Source organism: Phragmites australis, chromosome 21 (assembly GCF_958298935.1).
Source record: "Phragmites australis chromosome 21, lpPhrAust1.1, whole genome shotgun sequence".
NCBI classification, from domain to species: Eukaryota; Viridiplantae; Streptophyta; class Magnoliopsida; order Poales; family Poaceae; genus Phragmites; species Phragmites australis.
Window position 1 is genome coordinate 10,769,009 of NC_084941.1, and position 13,819 is coordinate 10,782,827.

General features: G+C 40.5%; 1 pseudogene; it reads left to right on the top strand.

Moving 5' to 3' along the window:
- The first annotated feature begins 5,286 nt into the window (after window positions 1-5,286).
- Window positions 5,287-13,475, top strand: LOC133903008 (uncharacterized; annotated as a pseudogene).
- Window positions 13,476-13,819: the final 344 nt, after the last annotated feature.

Sequence of the window (13,819 nt, forward strand, 5' to 3'; positions counted from 1 at the left end):
TCCAAATTTCAGAAAATTCAACATGGGTCAATTCTTCATTTTACTTTAGGCTAACTCTCAGCAGCCTATTTGCAAAGTCCAAGGCTCACATGCCCCACACACTACTAACACTAGGGAAGGCCCTAAAAAACCTAACGAAATAAGGCAGTGTGCCCCGGCAGTAGCAAGCAACCACATGCGACCACAAGCTAACGAGCACAGCGCGGTCACCGCGTCGACGTGGGCTCATGGCACTCGGTGGCTAGCAGCAACCGCCGAAGCAGAATATATTTTCGCGGGTAGTTGTTGTGCTCAATTGATATGGATGAGGCAAACCTTGTTACATTATGAAGTTGAGTTCAAAATTGTGCCTCTTTTGTGCGATAATGGAAGTGTTGTGAAAATAGCCAGTAATCCGGTTCAACACTCTAGAACCAAGCATATTGATATTCATCATCATTTTCTTAGAGATCATATGAGTAAAGGTGATATCCTAGTAGATAATATAAGGACCAAAGATCAATTGGAGGATATCTTCACTAAACCTCGAGATGAGAGTCGTTTTTGCAAATTGAGAAATAAGCTTCATGTCATTGACTTTTCAAATGTTGGTTGAAACAATGGGAAAATGATGTTTGCACATTTGAATGTTCTAGCATTCATACATTAAATTACATGTTCATATTCTTTATGGTTATTTCTTTCTTGAACATCCAAATTTGTTTCAAAATCTCAATTCAAGTTTCTCCATCTGTAGTTATGATTGTGTTGTGTTGCATATGGATCTATCAAAAATCTTATCTCTAAGGATCATAAGTCATCTCAAAATCTTGCTTCCTATCTCAATCTTGGAAATTCTTAAGTTTTCTGGTTCCAACGGTCTGACCACCAGTATGCAAGTCTGACTGCCAGATCTATACAGAGAGGTTTTTGCCTCTTCGCTCCAGTGGTCTGACCGCCGCAACTCATGATCTAACTGCCTTCCAAATCAGACTGGATTGACTCCTTTATCTATTCTTCTCCGATCCCCATCACTCCAAACTGTGCTTCGTCTCTCTCTCACGAACACGTGCGCTCGATGCCATCTCAAGGGAGCCCATTCCTTTGTCCCTGGTCGATCTGGGAGCATCCCCGGTCTCACCACGGACTCCTCCATCATGGCCTCTCAATATTATTTCGATTTCTTCTCTTTTTCCTATGGATTTTAAGGGCTATACATATTTAGGGTTTAAAAGAGAGGATGTATCTTGTGAGGCATGGATTTGAGTTGAAATTAGTCGGAATGAGTTGCTAGTATCTAAAATAGGCTATCCTCAAAGTTTAGTCAATTGAAATCTCAAATTTCATTGAAATCCAACGATTTGTATCTGCTACGTGCTCGCGGTCAGATCGCGAGTTGTGCTGGTCTAACCGCCAGCATAGACATCAGATGTATCTTTCGCCATTTCATCGTATATCATTCTTTTTCCTTCCTATAATACCTTGTGACATCTCATATGATCGGCGGAAGTGGAAGAGGCATAAGCAAAAGTTGCAGAAATTGTTGGTGAGACAATCTAAGTCAAAGAGAAGATTGGTGGATTTAGACTATGATGATGATCCTTATGACTCCGATTGGATACTCTCATAGGGAAATGTTGGTGAGGAATCATCATCATTTGCTGGTAATGTTAGTGATCATAACATGGATGATGCTAGTGATGAGGATGTTGAAATCAATTATCAAGCATATACGAGCTATATGAAATCTTGGTTTGTTACTAAATACACTAGAGCAAGAAACACTTATCAATATTCTTTAGATAATGATGCCACTCAACCTCATTTCTATACCATGGTGCAACAAGATGCTTTCTATGGTCACATTCTAAAAAAGAAAATCTATGAGAAAAAAATGGATTGAGTGGAACTATGTGAAATGACAACATAGCATGAATGGTCTAGCTGAGATCTTTCAAGAGTTAGGTCTTTATGAGTTTGTGAACTTCAAGTGTGATTGGAATACTATTGTCATAAGGCAATTTTATGTAACTATTGAAATCTCACATGAATCTCAAAAGATTGAATGGATAACTGGATCTAAGAAGTATGAAGCTTTATTTATGGATTTTGCAAGTGCTATGCGAATTCCCTATGATATTATATATGGATCCATTGATGTGAAATGATGAAGAGTGTCTATCTGAGGATGTGTGGAGTGATTTCTATGAGCCACTGGGTGTTGTTTCTAAAATTACCCTTGGAACAGTGTAGGGTTGAAGGTGTCACTTGTAACAATAAGATTGTTAGAGCCACTTTTGCTCTAAAAATGGAAATAGTAATGCCATTCGCAATCATTATTGGAATACCATCAGGTGTAAAATTGATGTGATCAAGTTAATTCTGAAGGCTATTGATGATATAACTGTGAGCATCTCTCCCGATCTGTATTTTGCTCTATATATCATATCTCTTGTTCTCATGAAGTCCAACTCCCGCCAAACCTCTTGTGAGACAAAGCATATGGTATACAGAACTTTCAAGCTGAATCCTGGTGTTCTTCATAGAGGTTAGGGAAGTCAGGATGTTCCTACAGCTTAGGGAGGTCAGCATGAGGAACCTCGTATTCCTCCTTAGGCACAGCCAGTTCCTCCTCAATGAGCACCTCCAGCTAGATTCTTTGATCCCTACATGGCATCTATCCAGTAGAGCTTTCAGCAAAGTTTGGAATCTTTTCAGGCAAGTTTCTAACAGAACTACTATTAACCTATGATAACAGTTCCAGTCCACTCATCAGGATATCTCTCTTGCTAGAGAAGACATCACATCTCTCAGTGAACAAAACCAAGAGTTAAATGACATGATTCAAAACCTATCTCTTGGACAACAGGGTCTTGAATAGAAATTCACTAGCTTCACAGATCATTTCTACAGTATCTATCCTATATCTCCTCCACCTCCTCCTCGGGATGACTAGACTTTTTGGTATTTGATGCCAAAGGGGGAGAAGATGGAAGAAGTGAAGCACAAGAAATAATCTTTCTTTTCAGCTATCATGCATAAGAACTCTATCTTGCATTTTTCATCTTTGTTTCTTATAGTTGCATGTTAATTGTGTGTGATCATATTATTTTAAAAACATTAAGTATTGTAATGTGATGAACTATGTGTACTTTTTTCTCATTTTGTTCATCTCAATGTTCTAATATTGTTGTTGGATGTCTTGAGGAATTTTTTTAGTGATATATTTGAAATTGTGATCTCATTGATTGTATATCTTTCCTCGGATATAAGAATTCAAGGTGAACTCTGCCAAAATTTTATTCAAATCTTTAACTTGTGCCATTTGTTTTCTCTCTAATTTTATGGGCACATGTGTAGGGGGATCCTACCTAACCATGAGTTTTTTATAGCAATTATATTTATTAAAATTTCATAATCTTGATTTCTTGCTATTGAAACTCATCTTCGAGTCTTCTTTATGCTTTGTGCTAAAAGTGAGCTCAAAACTAAAATCACATCATTTCTTAGTGTTATTATCATCAATTACCAAAAAGTGGGAGATTGAAGCATCTAGGCCCCTAATTTGAGTTTTGGTAATTAATGGTAAATACGTAATTTGTGGACTAACATGTTTAATTGAGTTATGAAGAGGTTGTCAAATCATGGGCAACGACCACATTTTGAATGGTGGGCTATAAATAGATCCCTTGCTGGTTCAAGGGATCACCCTAGCACTTCATTACAATATATTTGAGCAGTTGCTCTCCTTCTCTCCCTCTCTTGGCTTAGTGGTTGCATATTTGAGAGTGTGAGAGCATATAGTGCATAGCTTTGAAGAGTTTGAGCTTTGTGGCACTAGTGATCCTTCAAGTAAGTATCATTAACTTGTTAATCTTGAATATTGCCACCTTCTAGATGGCTTGGAGTTGATTGCACCGTTGAGCCCTTCAAAGAAGATTGTGAAGGAGCCACAACGGTGATTCTGAAAGGCTTTGAGCACCTTGCCGGAGTAGTAAAGTGCTACTGTGGTGAAATCAAGGTATTGAGTAATTCATTGTTCTATTCCGGCTTAAGATCAAGTTACTCGGTGTGAGCCCTTTCTTGGTGTGAGAATTGTATACTTGATAGAGAAGCGGTTAGAAGCTTGAACTCACCTCAACATGGAATAGGGGTGACCGGCAAATCACCGATACCACGGGATAAATTTCGGGTGTCATCTCTTGTGCAATTTACTTTCATGTATTTTACCTTATGCAATTTATCTTTTTAGAATAAAAATTGTTGCATGTCACCCTAGGATTGTAAACCTTGACATAATTCTTAGTTGCTTATATTGATCTAGTGATATCTAGTTTGTTTCCATAAGTTTTCTCGATCGCTAAGCAATTAGTTCTAAAACCACATATTCACCCTCCCTCTAGTCGGCATCCTAGATCCTACATATTGCCAGTGGGAGATGCGTAATAAGAATATCATGCTAGCTGCGGGGTTTATTTGCTTCTTGATCCTCGAAGGTCCCCGTTGTAATAACGTTAAGTTATAACATCGTGTTTTGTTTATCATCTATGAAGTCTCTATATATTTAGCTTGATTCCTAACTCAATATATGGTATGGGCATTGGTCTTTCCTTAGACCGGTCCCGACATATGGCTAACCTATATTCGTGGTTTGCAAAATGAAGTACAAATATAAGATTATTTACCACCAATGAAGTTCGAATTCGGCAGGGCCTCACCGCTATTCTTCTCATTTCCTTCCTTGTCTCTTCTCTCCCGTCCCCTTCTTGTTCTTTTTTTGCAATAGTGTGACAACAGAGCTAACATAGAGCTCTCTCCTGAGGGATGTCAGTAGCTTTTTATAATGGACATCAACCAATCGCTAGTTGGACAGGTGGGAGGTTGTTGCTAGGCCCAGTGCATCATCACTTATCGCTCATCCAATGGGTGAAAGGGTCCCTTGGCCCCACTGTTGCGCGGATTATTGTGTCGCCAGTTGGACAGGATATTTCTGAAGTTATTGCTCGTGGGTGATAGGTTCTCAGCCGCGGTGGCAGCCGATGAGGCCGCTTCTTGCCCTCTAACAACATATTACTCGATCAAAGGGTGGTATTTAAACCTATCACCCATTTAGCGGGTGATTTTAACTTTTCATCTAAGGAACGGTGACACGAGTATATTTTCTGCAAATTTTCAAATTGGGTGCATATCTATATAATTTTTAAATTAAGAAATATATAAATAAAAAGATTCCAGCATTGTTAGAGCCTAACAGAGCAAGCAAAGTTGGATCATCGGGTGTGGCCGGAGCTGTCCCTCTCCTCGACGATGGAGGTGGAGGTGGTGGCGCTATCGCAGCTGCAGTTGTAGCTCCTCGCCCTCCTCTTGAAGCTCCGCCTCCTCTGCATGAGCCAACGCACCACCCCGCTGAGCCCCCTGGTCCTCGAAAGCCCTAAGTAACTAACCCCCTTCTCCCCTTCGCAGGAGCGGGAGCATAGTGCCCACGAGGAGCTCCGCAGCCCTGGCAAGGTGTGCTCCCGCACACATTTCTCTCAGTGTTTAGGGTGTTGTTGACGCGAAAATATGTCACGCCAAACACTGAGCACCTCATGTGCACAATCCTACGAGCAGCACCCAGGATACCCCGATCGTGGCGCTGTGTTATCGGACCTTCGTTGTCACCCATGCTCAGGAGGGACCCTGTCGAAGCGCGGATGGCCAGCGGCTTGTCTTTGGTCGTTGAGATCAAGAACATATAGTAATGTAGATTGGAAGAGAGAACAAGACTACAGAAGCTAGGCAAAAAAGATAAAAACGAAAGATAAATTGTGTTTTGATCGAATGATTGATTTTCTCAATCGGCTGTGGCCCTCTCATATTTAAAGGGTGGCAGGTCTTAGTCGTAAGAGATCAGGACTCCTAATTCAAACCGAACATAATTTACAGATATGATTCGGTTATGCCTTTTGATCTCTAAACTTTCCTAATCGACCACGTAAACTCTCATATATCTACCCGAGTATCCTTTATTGCAACTCGACTTTCTTGGATTCGACTACATGCTTGACGTATCCATATACTTGAATCCGACCAGCTCTTCCACCTGTTCGAAGACCAACTACTAAAATAAACTGTGCTCATTGATTGCCTCACTGGTCGGAATTACTGTTTATCTTGTCAAAGGTACTGTCCATCTTGCGGAGTACTGATACTGTGGTCAGAACACTATTCATCATGGTCAGAGCTACTGTTCATTGGTGGGAGTACTGTTCACCGGTCAACTAGGGAACTTTTAGAACCGAAATTCTTCATAATATGTTAATTTCAGTCATCAACAGGTGCTAAGGTAGCTTTGGGTTGTTCCGTCCGCTAATGGAGGTTGGTGTTTTGGGGCGTAGAGGTGGGAGGAGGTAGAGGAGGAACGCCTTAGGGAGGTGTGGGTGCTGCACGCAGAGGTGGCCGCATGGGACGATGTGCCCCGGAGGCTCGAGTCCATGGTTCATGCTCCCTGACACTTCTCAATTTTGGGCCTTTTCACAATCTCACTCGGGAGCATTGTTGTTGAATTGTCGTGAGTTCTACTTATGATGCCATGCTGCTAGAATTCGGAGAAGAGGTTACCAAATACTAACCACCATGGAATGCATGCCCACGCTGCATTGCTTTGCCATGATTTCTAGTTTGATGTGATGTCACAGTTGTCACTTCTAGGTTGCGATGTTATGGGAGCACGTTCCTTGGCCCAACTCAAGTTACGCATTGTGAATCATGCTTTGGTGCTCATGCTGTTGTTAGCTCTGTTGGGCCCATATGATCGATATTCTCTTACAGATATGATTCGGTTATATCTTTTGATCTCCAATTTTTTTATAACTAACATATTTTTTCTAATTGATTATGTAAACTCTTGTATATCTACCAGAGTATTTTTTATTATAGCTCGACCTTGTTGAATTCAACTATATGCTTGACGTATCTATGTACTTGAATTCGATCAGCTCTTTCATCTGTTTAGAGACCAACTGCTAAAATAAACCATGGACACTGATTACCTCAATGGTCGTGATAACTAATCGTAGTCACTGGAAGTTCACTAGTCGGAGTTATTGTTTATCTTATCGAAGGTACTGTCCATCTGGCAGAGTACTGTTACTATGGTTGGAACTTACATCGTGGTCAAAACATATTCATCATGGTCGGAGCTACTGTTCACCGGTAGGAGTACTATTCACCAGTCAACCAGAGACCTTTTAGAACCAAAATTATTCACAATATGCTAATTTTGATCGTCAACAGATGCTAGGGTAGCTTTGGGTTGTTTTGTCCGCTGATGGAGGTTGGTGTTTTGGGCGCAGAGGTGGGTGGAGGCGGAGGAGGAGCGCAGCAAGGAGGCACGGGAGCTACGTGCGGAGGTGGTCGCGCTGGACAACGCGCTTAGGAGGTTTGAGTCCACGGTTCGTGCTCCCTAACATTTCTCCCTAGTTTTGGGCCTTCTCGCAGTCTCGCGTGGGAGCATTGTTGTTAAATTGTCGTGAGTTCTACCTGTGATGCCATTATACCAAATACCAAGAGCCATGGAATGTGTGCCCACTCTCCAAGGTTTTGGCTTCTGGTTTGATGTGATGTCACCATTATCGCTTCTAGGTTGAAATGTTGTGGGAGAAAGTTCCTTCGCCCAATTCGATTTACGCATTGTAAATCATGCTCTGGTGCTCATGCTGTTGTTAGCTCTGTTGGGCCCAGATGATCGATATGGCCCCCCATCCCCAAATCATGAGTTTATAGGACATGTTGTTACCTCTGTTGGGGCCACATTGACATATGTGTAATTGTGTATCATTGCTTAGAAATCATAGTGTCACCTTACCCAATGGATTTGTTGATTAGGTATAGGAACATTTTGCTACCTTCGATTTGTCACGACTCACTGCTCATGTGAAGCTAGCTGTCAATGCTGCTTTGCATCTACTGGGCATTTGGGCTGATAGTCTTTATTTACATTTGTTGCGCTTCTCTACAGATAAAGTGCCTTGAAAATGAGAATGAGCTACATGAGAAAAACGAAAACAATTTGAAAGAGAGCATGGAGGGGCTGCTTCAATCTAGGGAGGCTTTCATAAAACATTACGAGGCAGGTATCTACCCTTTATAATTGCCTCTTACGTTTGGGCTATCGTTTCTTTAGAAATGAATTTGTTTTCGTGTCTTTTCTTTCAAATAACTTGCTGAGAGTTTTCTTATAGCATCTCCATCGATATAGATAGTTTCTAAAACTTTGTATAAATTGCACTATCACCTGTTATCTGCTTCTGTCCTTGGTTTTTTGGGTGTTGTAAAAGCATTAATTATATGAAGGGTGCATGGACTTCCTAAACATATCTAACACTGTTTTTCTTTCTTGCATGCAAAATACTTGATTTTATTTGTTTGGAGCCTACAGTTTGGGTTCTGAATGAACCTATGTTTGGAAGCAAACTGACGTTTGGCTAATCATTTTCGTAGGTAGGACTCTGCTTGTTCTCTGCAATGGACTATCCAGATGAAGGATAAACAGATTGCCGTAGTTTCAGAAAAGTTGAATTCCCGTCTTGTTTTATTTAGCTCGGTAGAAAAGGAAGTTGCTGCGGTGAAACAAGTGCTAGGTGATGTGCAATGTCTAGTTGGTGAGAAGGAAAGTTTAGGTATGAATATGATAAGAATTGGAACTTGCTTATTCTACCATTGTCTGGCCACTAAGTATCATTTTGATTCTTACTTTTCCTTATTTCTTTTAATGTGTTTTTGTAATACACTATTGTCATTTGCATTGTTGTTTCAGTTGCTGGCTTGAAGGATAAAGTCCAAAGGATTTCTGTGCTTGAGAAAGATTTTGTTGGTACTGCCGCTTATTTTAATCTTGTTTGATCAGATCGCGAGTTCATTTGATGGCAATGGTTACTGTATATTCTTTGTCCGATCCTCTCTTTTGCATTAACTCTCTTGTTTCATTTATGCAGAGAAACTTAATTTTTTGGAAAGCAAAATCAGTAGTTACCAGCTTGAACTACGGAGAAGGGCAAGGATCATATATGAGTTGAAGGATCACCTTGATACCGAGAAGCTTAGCAACAGTTTTCAGCCCCAACTAGAAGAAATATCCATTTACTAAGTCAAATGCATTGCATGTACTCGATCTTCATTTTCTTTCACAATCATCAAATTAGTTGTTTTCTCTTTAATGATAGTTACCTTAAGAAAGCTTTATTAGTGAAGGATGAGATTATTGAGAGGCTAACTTCAGAGAAGCAGGTTATCTGTTACTAATATTGCAACTTTCCAGTTGCTTCTGAGGTTCCAAATTGATTGTGCCTATTCTTTACACAGGCAATGCATATGGAGCTTCATAACATGGTAACTGCATGCTTTACGGAAATTCCAAGATATATTCACTAGTATCGGGCATGAGGTAAGATGCAAATATTTGAGTAAAATCTTTTGTACGTTATTTCATCCAAATACGTCATGTGCAGAAGCTACTTTTCTTAAATTGAGGCATTTGTTCTTTCTCCTAATTGTACGCTAGGGAATGAAAAGCTTTTCACCAGCTTCTGAAAGCCAAGATGTACAAGATGTTAATAAAGAACAACCTGAAAGGTGGGCATTTCCTTAAAACATTTAGTGTTTTCAACAAGAAGTGATTTTTTATTGTAATCTTAACATGCTTCCAATGCTACATGGAACGTCAGTAGCATTCCAGGTACACAATGCGGGCTACCCAGTGAGCATACGTCGGTAACTGATATTGATGAGGCAGGTAAACCCTCCTGATTCGAAGAGCTTGGTATCCGGTTGTTCTTATGAGTTTTTTTTTTCAGAACGGGTCCTCCTCGAATTTCATTACTCAATGTAACAAAATTACAAAATGTCCCACTATTCGCATTACAAAAGAACGAGCTAAGACCGTAGCAAACAACTGAGACCACTAACAGAGCGCAAAGGGCTGCTCCAAACCGAAACCTGCCGAAGAAACACAAAAGCGTGCACACACCTGGACACACACTAAATGGTACAGCCCAAACACAAGTCCATATGTACACAGGGTGAGCTTAACCAGGCACCTCACCCCCAAAACATGGTCATAATAAACATCACACGACGACCAGAGTTCAGCAGACTATCGTCGACGGCCCTACCAGCTAAACCTGGTGCTTGCTCTAAGCTCTGATTCACTAGCTGGGCTTGGCGGTGACCATCTCGTCTCCCTGTTTCTTGGGGTGGAAGAAGAGTGTTGTTTCTGGTAGGGTTTGCACGCCGACCAGGAGAATGTCTTGAAGTTGCCCATCCTGGAGACCTGCCCAATAACGCAAAAACGAGCAGGCACAACAAACAATTTCAGCAGGAGATCTAACAGCTTTTTTTTATCAAAGATTACTCTGTTCCTCATTCTCCAAATTGCCCAGATAATAGCCGCTAAGCCCACCATGTAAAACCTTTCCCCACCAGGGAGAAAGTCATTAACCCAAATAAAATACTGCTCAATGCTCACAGGCCGACAGGTTGCCCCCCAAACCAACTCAACCAGACTCCACACATAATTAGCCATTGTGCATCCAAAAAACAGGTGGTTAATGCTTTCAAGTTCACAACAGAAAATACATCTAGGGTCACCAGTCCAGTTCCTCCTGGCGAGGTTATCTCTAGTAAGGATGGCGTTCTGATGTAATAACCACATAAAGATTTTTATTTTCAGAGGAATCTTGGCTTTCCAGATTACATGATAGGGTAACCCATTTTGGTCCCTACAAAGGTGGGCTATACATGGTCCTCACAGTGAAGCTTTCGGAGTCCCCCCAAATCCAAATGGGCTTATCCTTCTTAGAAGACAAGACACAAGTCATGAGGACATCTCTCATTCTTCTTAAATGGCATTGAAGCTCCTCATTAAGCCATCTCCTATAAGACAAATTCCAATGCTTTGAGGCAGCAGAAGCCACTATTATGTATTGATCATTACAGATCTCAAAAAGACCCTTAAATTTGCCAATAAAAGGCACTTCCCCACACTAGGTATCTCTCCATAAGTCAGTTCTACTACCATTTCCCACCCTCAGGTTTTTAACCTTTAGTAAGTCATTCCACACAAGGGAATTTTTAGAGTTATATTTTAGCCGGGAGATACATTTATCTCTAATATACTTCTTCTCCACAATATATTGCCAGAGGCCATTATCATTTTCTAATTTTCACCACCATTTGCACAACAGTCTGATGTTTAGCTTGCTGAGATCTTGTATTCCAAGACCACCCTTTTTCCTTGGACTACAAACCTTAGTCCATTTGACTAGATGATACCTTTTTTTTAATTTACCACCCTGCCAAAAGAACTTCCTCGTTTTGTCTAGCTTGGAATGGATGGTTTTAAGGAGAAGATACATAGACATGTGTTAAATGGGCACACTGCTCAGGCTGGAGTTGAGCAAAGTATTTCTGCCCCCCCCCCCCAGGGAGAGACAGCCGCCTTGCCAACCATCAAGCCTTTTTATTAACTTCTCATACAAAGGCAACTAGTGCAACACATGAAGTCTACTACTGGATACAGGGACTGCAAGGTATTTGATAGGCCATTTGCCAATGGCACAGTTAAACATTTCAGCATAAAATATTTTATTGTCCTCCTCTTGACCTATCATCAGAACTTCACTTTTTTGGAAGTTAATTTTGAGACCAGACATAGCTCCACATTGTCTTGCATGAGCACAATAGTGTCATCTGCATACCGAAGAATGGCCACCCCATTTTTAACATATTCAGGAATCAATCCCTTAACAAGATGATTTCGTTTGGCTATAGCCACCATTTTAGCAAGAGTATCTGTAGTAATATTAAAAAGGAAAGGGGACAAAGGATCACCCTGTCTCACACCTTTTTTCTCTGAAAATAAGGCTCAATTTTACCATTCACTTTAGCACTGAGAGTACCCTGGGTTACCACTGCTTTCATCCATTGGCACCATCTCTCATTGAACCTTCTCTGTTCCAGGAATTTGAAAAGGAATTCCCAATTGACTTTATCGTAAGATTTTTTGAAGTCAATCTTCAACACTAGTCCATTCCTTTTTCTGATTTTAGTATCGTGCATGGATTCATGTAGACACATTATCCCTCCATGATGTTTCTATCTTTTATAAAACAATTTTGGCAACAATCTATCAACCTATGCATGTGCTTTTCCAACCTCAAGGTCAAAAATTTCGTGAAAATTTTGTAGATGACATTTAGGATACAAATAGGTATGTACTATTGTATTCTATTGGCCTCTTGCAGCTTGAGGAGAAGGGTAATAATCCCATAGTTTAATCTACAAATGTCTAAATTCTGCTCATAGAAGTCATGGAACATATTCATCATCTCAATCTCCACATTGTCCCAGCATTGTTGGTAAAACCCAATAGGCAAATGATCTGGGCTTGGGGCAGTATTTTTTTCCATGGCGGAAATAGCATCTTTAACCTCCTCAACCGTGAAAGGCCTGGTTAGATCAGCATTACCCTCCTCATTGATTTTTTCATCCCCACTCCAATAGTTAGCATCAAAATGGAATAAAGGTTTACCCTAAGGGTCAAAAATATATTTGTAGTACTCAGTAGCATGTAGGAGGAGGTTTTTATCCGCCTCTATCATTCCATCATCCTGTTGGAGGCAGAATATGGTATTCTTTCTTTTTCTTTTATTTGCTACTCTATGAATATGGTTGTTCTTATGAGTTGTTTACAGCATCTCATAATGTATTCAAGGACGGTCATGGAATGTTAGCCAACACATGGATGTCATTGTCATAATTCATATTTCTTTTCATGCAATCTGAGTTCTGAGTTTCCTTTCTGCACATGTTAGAAGATCCACCTACAGTCCATCCAAGATATTGGTCAGCTATAGTTCCAGTTGGCACTTGACAATCATGGTATAATAATTTATTGAGCCACATGCAGACCACTACCCTGCAGATATATATATTTTTATTTAACTTCTCAATTCATGTTTCCATGACTCGGGGTTTTGTTTCTCAATTGTGTTATTTCCATATTTTGTATAGCCACCGATCCAAATGTTGAACATCAGGTGGAAATGAATCCTGGCAGCACGCAAGTACAAAACCCACTTAAGGTAAGAACCCTTATGATTACATTGTTTGTCTGGCATGGGTACAATCCCCACTTTCTGTAGTTGTAGGATCGTATAAACAATGTGAGTTCTCTACATGCTTTTAGTCCTCTTCCTTGCCATCTCTGGAGCCACTAACTGCGAATACAGAACTAGCTGACTGTGCTCTTGAATCCAAAGGAGATATCGACATGGTATGAGCAATGTTGTGCTCCTTATACGGCAGTTTACTGTAAACCGCAAGCTACACCCTTACCGATAACCTCGAAATGACTGCTAATGATAGGTCACTTAGCTTGATGTTTGCAGGGTAAGTTATCACCCGCACAGCCAACAGATTCTGCAAACCCAGATCCTAAGTCGGAAAATCAATCCTGATCCGCAGCTGGGGCCCCTTTGACACCACGAATTTGGATATGCAGAATGCTGATTCTCGTCGCCAATCTTTGCAGCTCATTACTAGTGCTCATAGTTGGTACCCTGTTTGTAAACTTTGTATAGCCACTAGCCAGTTAGTTAGGTTGTTTGAGATTTTTTCTTCTCGTTTTCGTCCGGTTAACTTGCTGCCTCCTGCTTCTCATTGAGAAGAACATAAACGGTAGTTCAATGTCGATCTTTTGAACGTTATGAAGTCTATAGTATTATTATTTGCTACTGATAACTGCAACCAACTTTATATAAGAAGTGCTTTTTTAGAGTAAATTTCGCAAACTACGCTATGT